Genomic DNA, 10,178 nt, shown 5'->3' with positions numbered 1-10,178 from the left:
CGCTGCCAGACGGAAAACAAATTTTTAGTGTGCCTCTGCTTCTTGCGCCAGAAAGAGTCCCAGACTTTGCAGATCTGCCTCTTAGCAGAAGTGTTATTCTGCACGAGGGTTACAACCCGTGGCTGTGACGAAGGAATATTAGCTCACCATAGGACCGCTCACTAGAGATGCTAGAGGTTCTCCACCCACTACGCCACTGGTTTCTTAACAGTGACTTCAAAGCCATAACTGCATCTAAGTTTGGAATCTTGTCATAATCATGATAGTGTACTTTGTTACCTTATCCGCTGGTTAGTTGTTCCGGAAGCCGCAGTGGCCTTTAAGGCAAATAAATATACTTATCACTACGTTGTGTTCCAGAATTTCCATAAACTGCAATGTTTCGAACACTACGCGGTCATTGTGACTTTAGCTACGGTGGCGTTGAAGTATTAGTACCAGGGTAGGCGGGGCCAAAGGTGCGTACGGGGCAACGATCCGATTCCAGTGTTTTTCCTACTTGTGAGTATAGTGTGGCGGCCCTGCATCTTCTGTTGAGAGCTTTTATGGTGGAGGATCCAGGTGTGTTGTGTTAGTGGACTGCGCTTTGAAGCTTGCGAGATGTGAGGTAAGTTAGCTTTTCGGAACTTCACATCAAAGTATATACCAAGTAATAGATTGCTATCTGTCTGCTATAACAAAATCCCATAAATTTACCAATACCTCGTAGGTACATAAAGTAACAGACGCTTCAAGCTTAGTTTTTTTTTATTTTATTTATTTATTTATTTTTTTTTTTTTAGCTGATACTACAAGTTCCGAAAGCAGCGCCACAGGGCAAAGATCCTACGAAATAGCGGGGGCAAATGTCCACATGCGTTCCTTTGCCCCACAGCGTTAGTCTTTTCTTTCTTTGGTTTTAATACAGAAAGCGTAGGTTTATTTAACATATTTAATGGACCTTGATTTACAATTCACTGTTTCACATCTACTGATTCACTATTAGTAAGGCTATTTCAAATTCATGTTACAGGAACAACAAGAGACAAACGTCTTGGACACCGTTGTCTGCTGAAACGTTAGAGGCGGCGAAGAATCTAACAAAAAAAGAATATTCCATTAGAAATGCAGCTATAACTCCTTGACGTAATGAATCCACTTTAGGTAAAAGACTTAAAACAAGCTAAGGAGTGTCTTCATTGGAGCTTTCCAAGAGAGCATTTCATGAGGCAGAGGAAACTGAAATGGGAGAGCGCTGTACCAATATGGATGTTATGTTCTATGGCCTTACGTTTAATCACTTCCGACATTTAGCGTGTTGGGTCGCCGAAAGTAACAGCGTGAACCACCAGTGTAACACAGAAGCCCAAGTTCCAGGGGAAGACTAGGCTGGCACATCCATGGCTCGCCATAATTTAAGTTTGAGGCAACCGGTGAAAATCATTATCGGGAAGATAATGGGGTTCAACAAAGCAAAAATGCAACTTTCTTTCAGCAAATTGGAAGATTTGCAATCCAAATATATTTTTCAGCCTCATCATGTCTACAATGAAGGCGAAAAAGGAATACAGGCCGTATCGGGAAAACTGCAGAAATGTGTGGCAGTAAATGACCAAATAACAGTAATAGAATGTGTTTCCTTGTGTTAAAACGTATTGTTTTTATTTTCTGTCAAAAACAGTCTTGATCACAATTTATTTATTATTTACAGTGGCCGGTTTCGATCACTACTGTGGTCATCTTCAGACCTTCAAGTCGTATATAAAGCTTTAATTAGAGGGCTACATACATTAAAGAAAATACATAAAGTTATAAAGCTATAAAGCTATAAAACAATGAATTACCCATGAGTAAGAACCTGCTTCTCGTGGTAAATCACTACTGGAGAAACCAGTGCACGTCTTACTATATATAACGGAGGATCCGCCCACTTCTGACGGAATGATGTCATTACTAAGCAAGGCGTTACAGGTAGAATAACAATGTAAAATTTCTTAGTTAAAAGAACATTGTCAAGAAAGGAAAATAAACACACACTAAACTTAGCTGGTTTAATAGCTATTGCCAGTTAAGAAACGTTAAAAATATTTAAACATGTAGGGTAAATGAACTTCGTTATGACAAAACATGGGCTGCCCTCTCAAGGCCTGTTAGTGAACCATTTGGAACCACTGGTTGCCAAGATGAAGTTGGACGCCGTTCCAAAGATGTGGCAGCAGGCTTCTTTCCACTGGTTCAAATGGCTCTGAGCACTATGGGACTCAACTGCTGAGGTCATTAGTCCCCTAGAACTTAGAACTAGTTAAACCTAACTAACCTAAGGACATCACAAACATCCATGCCCGAGGCAGGATTCGAACCTGCGACCGTAGCGGTCTCGCGGTTCCAGACTGCAGCGCCTTTAACCGCACGGCCACTTCGGCCGGCTTCTTTCCACTGAAGTTGTTGTAAAGTCAATAGGCAAACAAGTGGTTGCCATGGTGAGGATAAACGCCAGTCCAAAGATGTGGCAGCAGGCTTCTTATACAGTCACCTAACGTTACCGCTGGATATATTTCGTAACCACATCAAATACTGACGAACCGATTCCACAGACCGAACGTGAGGAGAGGGGCGAGTGTAATTGTTTAATACAAACCATACAACAATGCACAGAAGTATGGTTCAAATGGCTCTGAGCACTATGGGACTTAACATCTGAGGTCATCAGTCCCCTAGAACTTAGAACTACTTAAACCTAACTAACCTAAGGACATCACACACATCCATGCCCGAGGCAGGATTCGAACCTGCGACCGTAGCAGTCGCGCGGTTCCGGACTGCGCGCCTAGAACCGCTAGACCACCGCGGCCGGCGCACAGAAGTATGTTTTTTAACACAAACCTACGTTTTTTTTAAATGGAACCACGTTAGTTTTGTTAGCACATCTGAACATATAAACAAATACGTAATCAGTGCCGTTTGTTGCATTGTAAAATGTTACTTACATCCGGAGATATTGTAACCCAAAGTTGACGCTTGAAACCTCCGACGTTCAGTTGCGTGTTGTAACAAACACGGGCCACGGTCGGCGAGCAGCATCTACAGGGACATGTTTACGATGACGACCGTGTTTACGAGTGTGGCTGTAGTGCACTGTTGTGGTTTGGTCTAGCTGTCACAGTGTCCGCATGTAGCGCTTGGTGCTATTGCTATTCTGCATTCGTCTCCGCACGCAGACCAACTGTAGTACACCGTGTTACCAGACGCCTGTGTTGTAGGAACTGTGACCATGGTGTATTCGAACTCTGAAAAGGCGGAGATGATACTCATCTATGGCGAGTGTCGACGAAATGCAGCTGAAGCCTGCAGGGTGTATGCAGAACGGTACCCGGACAGAGAGCATCCAACGTGCCGCACATTGCAAAACATCTACCGCCAACTGTATGCAACAGGTATGGTCGTAGCACGCAAACGGGTCCGTAACAGGCCCGTCACAGGAGAAGCGGGTGCAGTTGGTGTGTTAGCTGCTGTTGCCATGAACCCACACATGAATACACGGGACATTGCGAGAGCCGGTGGACTGAGTCAAAGTAGTGTCATGCGCATACTGCACCGTCACCGCTTTCACCAGTTTCGTGTGTCGCTACATCAGCAATTACATGGTGATGACTTTAATCAACGAGTGAAATTCTGTCAATGGGCATTAACAGAGAATGCGTGGCAGTTCTACCTGTTTACCGATGAAGCGGGTTTCACAAACCACGGGGCAGTGAATCTACGGAACATGCATTACCGTTCCGTGGACAATCCTCGCTGGCTCAGACAGGTAGAGCGACAGCGACCGTGGACCGTTAATGTATGGTGCGGAATCATTGGCGACCACCTCATTGGTCTTCACTTCATTGCAGGGGCCCAAACAGCTGCAACACACATCGCGTTTCTACACAATGATCTGCCAACGTTGCTCGAAAATGTCCCACTGGAAACGCGTCGACGTATGTGGTATCAGCATGATGGTGCACCTGCACATTCCGCCATTAACACTAGGCTGACCCTTGACAGGATGTTCGACGGGCGTTTCATAGGACGTGGAGGACGCATAAATTGGCCAGGACGTTCTACTGTTCTTACACCTCTGGACTTCTTTCTGTGGGGTACGTTAAAGGAGAATGTGTACCGTGATGTGCCTACAACCCCAGAGGATATGAAACGACGTATTGTGGCAGCCTGCGGCGACATTACACCAGATGTACTGCGGCGTGTACGACATTCATTACGCCAGAGATTGCAACTGTGTGCAGCAAATGATGGTCACCACATTGAACATCTATTGGCCTGACATGTCGGGACACACACTATTCCACGCCGTAATTGTAAACGGAAACCACGTGTGTACGTGTACCTCACCCCTCATGGTAATGTACATGTGCGTCAGTGAAAAAGACCAATAAAAAGGTGTTAGCATGTGGACGTAATGTGCTGTTCCAGTCTCTTCTGTACCTAAGATCCGTCACCGTTCCCTTTGGATCCCTACGTAATTCGGTGCTCTCCGATACACACGATCGAAGCGTCAACTTTAGATTACAATATCTCCGGATGTAATCAACATTTTACAATGCAACAAACGGCACTGATTACGTATTTGTTTATATGTTCAGATGTGCTAACAAAACTAACGGGGTTCCATTTTAAAAAAAACGTAGGTTTGTGTTAAAAAACATACTTCCGTGCATTTTTAATGGTTTGTATTAACCAATTACACTAGCCCCTCTCCTCACGTTCGGTCTGTGGAATCGATTCGTCAGTATTTGATGTGGTTTACGAAATATATCCAGCGGTAATGTTAGGTGACTCACCCTGTATATAGTACGACGTGTACTGGTTTCTCCAGTAGTGATTTACCACCGGTAGGAGGTTCTTACTCATTGGTAATTAATCGTTTTATAGCTTTATAACTTTATGTATATTCTTTAACTTATGTAGCCCTCTAATTAAAGCTTTGTGTACGAGTTGTATACGTCTGAAGATGACCATAGTAGTGGTCGAAACCGGTCACAGTAAAAAATAAATTGTGATTAAGACTGTTTATGTAGTAAATATTTGTAACACATTGATCACTGTTCACTCCCTCAATGTATTCAAAAGTATTTTTTTTAAATTAGGAATATGTTGGTGTTATGTTTTGATGTTTAGTACGATCACGATGATAGAGACAATGTTGATGATTACTGTAATGATGGTGACGATATTGATATAGTAATACATTGTACAGGTTAATGAGGGCAGTACTGTAATTTTTCTATTGTTTGTTATAACAATTTATTTTTGTGTGGAATTTTGCCCCATATCGAGAGGCCTGGGACAAAGAACCATTTTCTTCATTTGTAACATTTTGTTAAACATAAATTTAATACAGCATACTAGCATTCTTGCACTTACGCTATCGTGTAAAGTATGATTCTAGGAGTATTGTGTACAATTTTCACTGTCATGTAACGAGAAAAGCAGAAAGCAAAAACGGAGAAGTGTTACATGCGCACACTTGCCCTCGCCTGCCTTACGGATCAGACAGTATTAGCTTTAACCTGTCGCTGCTGGAGCGGATGTAGCTTGTGCGACCGATGACTGAGTTGGTATTTCAAAGTAGCAGCGAGCCACAAGAAAGTCGCGCAAAACCTGTGAAGAACCAGTCACACGCCGGCCAGCCGAGAGACACATGTAGCCTGCCAGTACGAGCGTTCCAGAGATTCCGAGAAAAGGAGCGGGCGACGCCGGAACATGTCAGTGTGTTCTCCAGTTATGCCGCAGGTGATGAAGGGCGTCTGCTGCAGCGCCGCATAAGGGAAAACGCCTTTAATTTGCGGTCCGCTGAGCGGCAGACATGTGTCGACAAGGCGCGCCCAGTTATTAAGGACGGACGGCGGCCCTTTTTCCGGCCGTCGCCGGCAGCGCAAAGTGTTTTATCCCGGGGACAATGGCCGGCGGCAGCCGAGCGCTCACGAAAGGATCGCCGCCCGCGGGAGGTGCTGCGCGATGCGGGGCCGAAAGAAGGAAGGCGGCGAGCGCCGGGGCGCCGCGCCGTCGATTGTTTGAGGTTCGGCGCGGCGCGTGGAGAATGCGCAGACGTGCAGACATTCCCGGCCGCGGCTGAAAACCAATAGATTTTTTGGGCGATCCGCGGGCGAGAAGGCTCATGGGAAGCCGCCGCTACGTGCCGAAGACGGCGCCCGGACCCGTGCTGGCGGAAGTCTTATAGAACCTCAGCTCATCAACACCGGCGGAAACATTCATCGTTCACCATCGCCTGTTTCTGTGTTCAATGCTTACGAATAAATAAAGTGAAAAACGTTTAACGCAAAACTGAGGGGACCGAAATACTTTTTCACCATAAGGAGTTTCGTATTAAATTAACAATTATGGCAAAAAATCTACATTTTCTGTCTCATCAACTTTTATTGCACTACATTTCTTTGATTTTCAGTCATAATTTTCTCATAGAGCTGCATCTAAAGTGTATGTGCACCATATTACTATTTAATATTGTTTGTTTTTCAAAGTGCGTTTTTATACTACGAATACCTACATCTAGAGTAAGTCCGCTATCGATGGGCCAGCTCGATTTGTCTGTTTACCAAAGAAAAATTGCCAAACAGCCGTAAGTTTTCAGAAGTTATTTTATGTAGTCGATTAGTTCCGGCATCTCTTTAATGCTATCTTCAGGCCATTATGCCCTTCGTGTATAGACAACCACACATATCAGTACCTCAATAACTAGAGTCATCAGTATCTGGATTCTGTGAATTCATTTTTGGAGTGTCAAGTCTTCGAAATAAACACTCCAAAAACGAATTCACGGAATTTAGATACAGGTGGCTCCAGTTTTACAAGTTTCGATATATCTGACTGTCTATACAGGGAATGCAGATGGGCCTGAAGATGTCATTTATGAGATTCCGAAAATAGTCGACTAAATAAAATAACATCTGAAAATATACAGCTGTTGGGCGGTTTTTCTTTGGTAAATATTTGACCGGCCCCTGTTCCGTATCCTCGATGGATCAACACCGATTTCTCTGTGGCTGTTGACTACAGGTGCATTCTAGTGTTCATTAAGCGCACCCAGATTCGATCTGACTTTCGTGAAACAAACGCACTGTGCCACCTACGAACACATTTCGCCCCATTTCATCGCTCACAGCCTTCTACATTTATACCCAACCCATGGTCCCATGGATTTTTCTGTAAGTTCCGAAGGCATCTCGCCACATGCTAGCAGTAGACACATATACAGATATAGACGTTCCAGGGCTCAAAACGGCATATTCCTTCAGTGGGGCTATATGTCCCATCAACCACGAAAGAGCTAAAGCCATTTTGATTACATCGCCCAACTTCTACCAAAAATCACAGGCTAAACGTAACGAAAATTACGGACAAATAAATATAAAAATTACACTTCTGTAATTAAATAGTGAATTTATTTAATACTACCCTCTTCCATTTCATGTATTTCCCTTAACGATTTTCACCGAAGATATTTTCAGAAATGAAATCAGTTACATTCCCAAGTTCAAGTACTACTACGCCACTGTGACGGCTGCTGGTCTGTTCGCTGAATGCAGCGACAATTCGGAATTCTAATAGCAAGAAGAAGGCACAGTTCATAGCAACTCGACGATTTTGCGGATGTAAAAGAGTGCTGGTAGCTTTGTTTCCAACCACAGAGCATTTCAGTAACATGTAATGTGTTCCTGGCTTTGATTATGGAGTTGTGCTGAATTATAACCTCGTGGACTAAAGTATGAAAAAAGGAATAGTAACTGGTTGATACAGTTTCATTGATTTACGACAATGAAAGCTGATACCGTTATCTTTTTATTTTTTAAATATATTGGCAAGAAGGTAAGCAGTGCTAAGAAAACAACACAATTGCGTATTTTGCTTTCTATCTATGTCTACATCTACATCTACATCTATACTCCGCGAGTCACCTTACGGTGTGTGGCGGAGGGTACTTATTGTACCACTATCTGATCCCCCCTTCCCTGTTCCATTCACGAATTGTGCGTGGAAAGAACGACTGCTTGTAAGTCTCCGTATTTGCTCTAATTTCTCGGATCTTTTCGTTGTGATCATTACGCGAGATATATGTGGGCGGTAGTAATATGTTGCCCATCTCTTCCCGGAATGTGCTCTCTCGTAATTTCGATAATAAACCTCTCCGTATTGCGTAACGCCTTTCTTGAAGTGTCCGCCACTGGAGCTTGTTCAGCATCTCCGTAACGCTCTCGCGCTGACTAAATGTCCCCATGACGAATCGCGCTGCTTTTCGCTGGATCATGTCTATCTCTTCTATTAATCCAACCTGGTAAGGGTCCCATACTGATGAGCAATACTCAAGAATCGGACGAACAAGCGTTTTGTAAGCTACTTCTTTCGTCGATGAGTCACATTTTCTTAGAATTCTTCCTATGAATCTCAACCTGGCGCCTGCTTTTCCCACTATTTGTTTTATGTGATCATTCCACTTCAGATCGCTCCGGATAGTAACTCCTAAGTATTTTACGGTCGTTACCGCTTCCAATGATTTACCACCTATGGCATAATCGTACTGGAATGGATTTCTGCCCCTATGTATGCGCATTATATTACATTTATCTACGTTTAGGGAAAGCTGCCAGCTGTCGCACCATGCATTAATCCTCTGCAGGTCCTCCTGGAGTACGTACGAGTCTTCTGATGTTGCTACTTTCTTGTAGACAACCGTGTCATCTGCAAATAGCCTCACGGAGCTACCGATGTTGTCAACTAAGTCATTTATGTATATTGTAAACAATAAAGGTCCTATCACGCTTCCCTGCGGTACTCCCGAAATTACCTCTACATCTGCAGATTTTGAACCGTTAAGAATGTCATGTTGTGTTCTTTCTTCTAGGAAATCCTGAATCCAATCACAAACCTGGTCCGATATTCCGTAAGCTCGTATTTTTTTCACTAAACGTAAGTGCGGAACCGTATCAAATGCCTTCCTGAAGTCCAGGAATACGGCATCAATCTGCTCGCCAGTGTCTACGGCACTGTGAATTTCTTGGGCAAATAGGGCGAGCTGAGTTTCACATGATCTCTGTTTGCGGAATCCATGTTGGTTATGATGAAGGAGATTTGTATTATCTAAGAACGTCATAATACGAGAACACAAAACATGTTCCATTATTCTACAACAGATTGACGTAAGCGAAATAGGCCTATAATTATTCGCATCTGATTTATGACCCTTCTTGAAAATGGGAACGACCTGCGCTTTCTTCCAGTCGCTAGGTACTTTACGTTCTTCCAGCGATCTACGATAAATTGCTGATAGAAAGGGGGCAAGTTCTTTAGCATAATCACTGTAGAATCTTAAGGGTATCTCGTCTGGTCCGGATGCTTTTCCGCTACTAAGTGATAGCAGTTGTTTTTCAATTCCGATATCGTTTATTTCAATATTTTCCATTTTGGCGTCCGTGCGACGGCTGAAGTCAGGGACCGTGTTACGATTTTCCGCAGTGAAACAGTTTCGGAACACTGAATTCAGTATTTCTGCCTTTCTTCGGTCGTCCTCTGTTTCGGTTCCATCGTGGTCAACGAGTGACTGAATAGGGGATTTAGATCCGCTTACCGATTTTACATATGACCAAAACTTTTTAGGGTTCTTGTTTAGATTGTTTGCCAATGTTTTATGTTCGAATTCGTTGAATGCTTCTCTCATTGCTCTCTTTACGCTCTTTTTCGCTTCGTTCAGCTTTTCCTTATCAGCTATGATTCGACTACTCTTAAACCTATGATGAAGCTTTCTTTGTTTCCGTAGTACCTTTCGTACATGATTGTTATACCACGGTGGATCTTTCCCCTCGCTTTGGACCTTAGTCGGTACGAACTTATCTAAGGCGTACTGGACGATGTTTCTGAATTTTTTCCATTTTTGTTCCACATCCTCTTCCTCAGAAATGAACGTTTGATGGTGGTCACTCAGATATTCTGCGATTTGTGCCCTATCACTCTTGTTAAGCAAATATATTTTCCTTCCTTTCTTGGCATTTCTTATTACACTTGTAGTCATTGATGCAACCACTGACTTATGATCACTGATACCCTCTTCTACATTCACGGAGTCGAAAAGTTCCGGTCAATTTGTTGCTATGAGGTCTAAAACGTTAGCTTGACGAGTTGGTTCTCTA

Source organism: Schistocerca americana, chromosome 5 (genome assembly GCF_021461395.2).
Source record: "Schistocerca americana isolate TAMUIC-IGC-003095 chromosome 5, iqSchAmer2.1, whole genome shotgun sequence".
Lineage (NCBI taxonomy): Eukaryota > Metazoa > Arthropoda > Insecta > Orthoptera > Acrididae > Schistocerca > Schistocerca americana.
The sequence above is the reverse complement of the archived record's forward strand: the minus strand, read 5'-3'. Positions refer to the sequence as shown.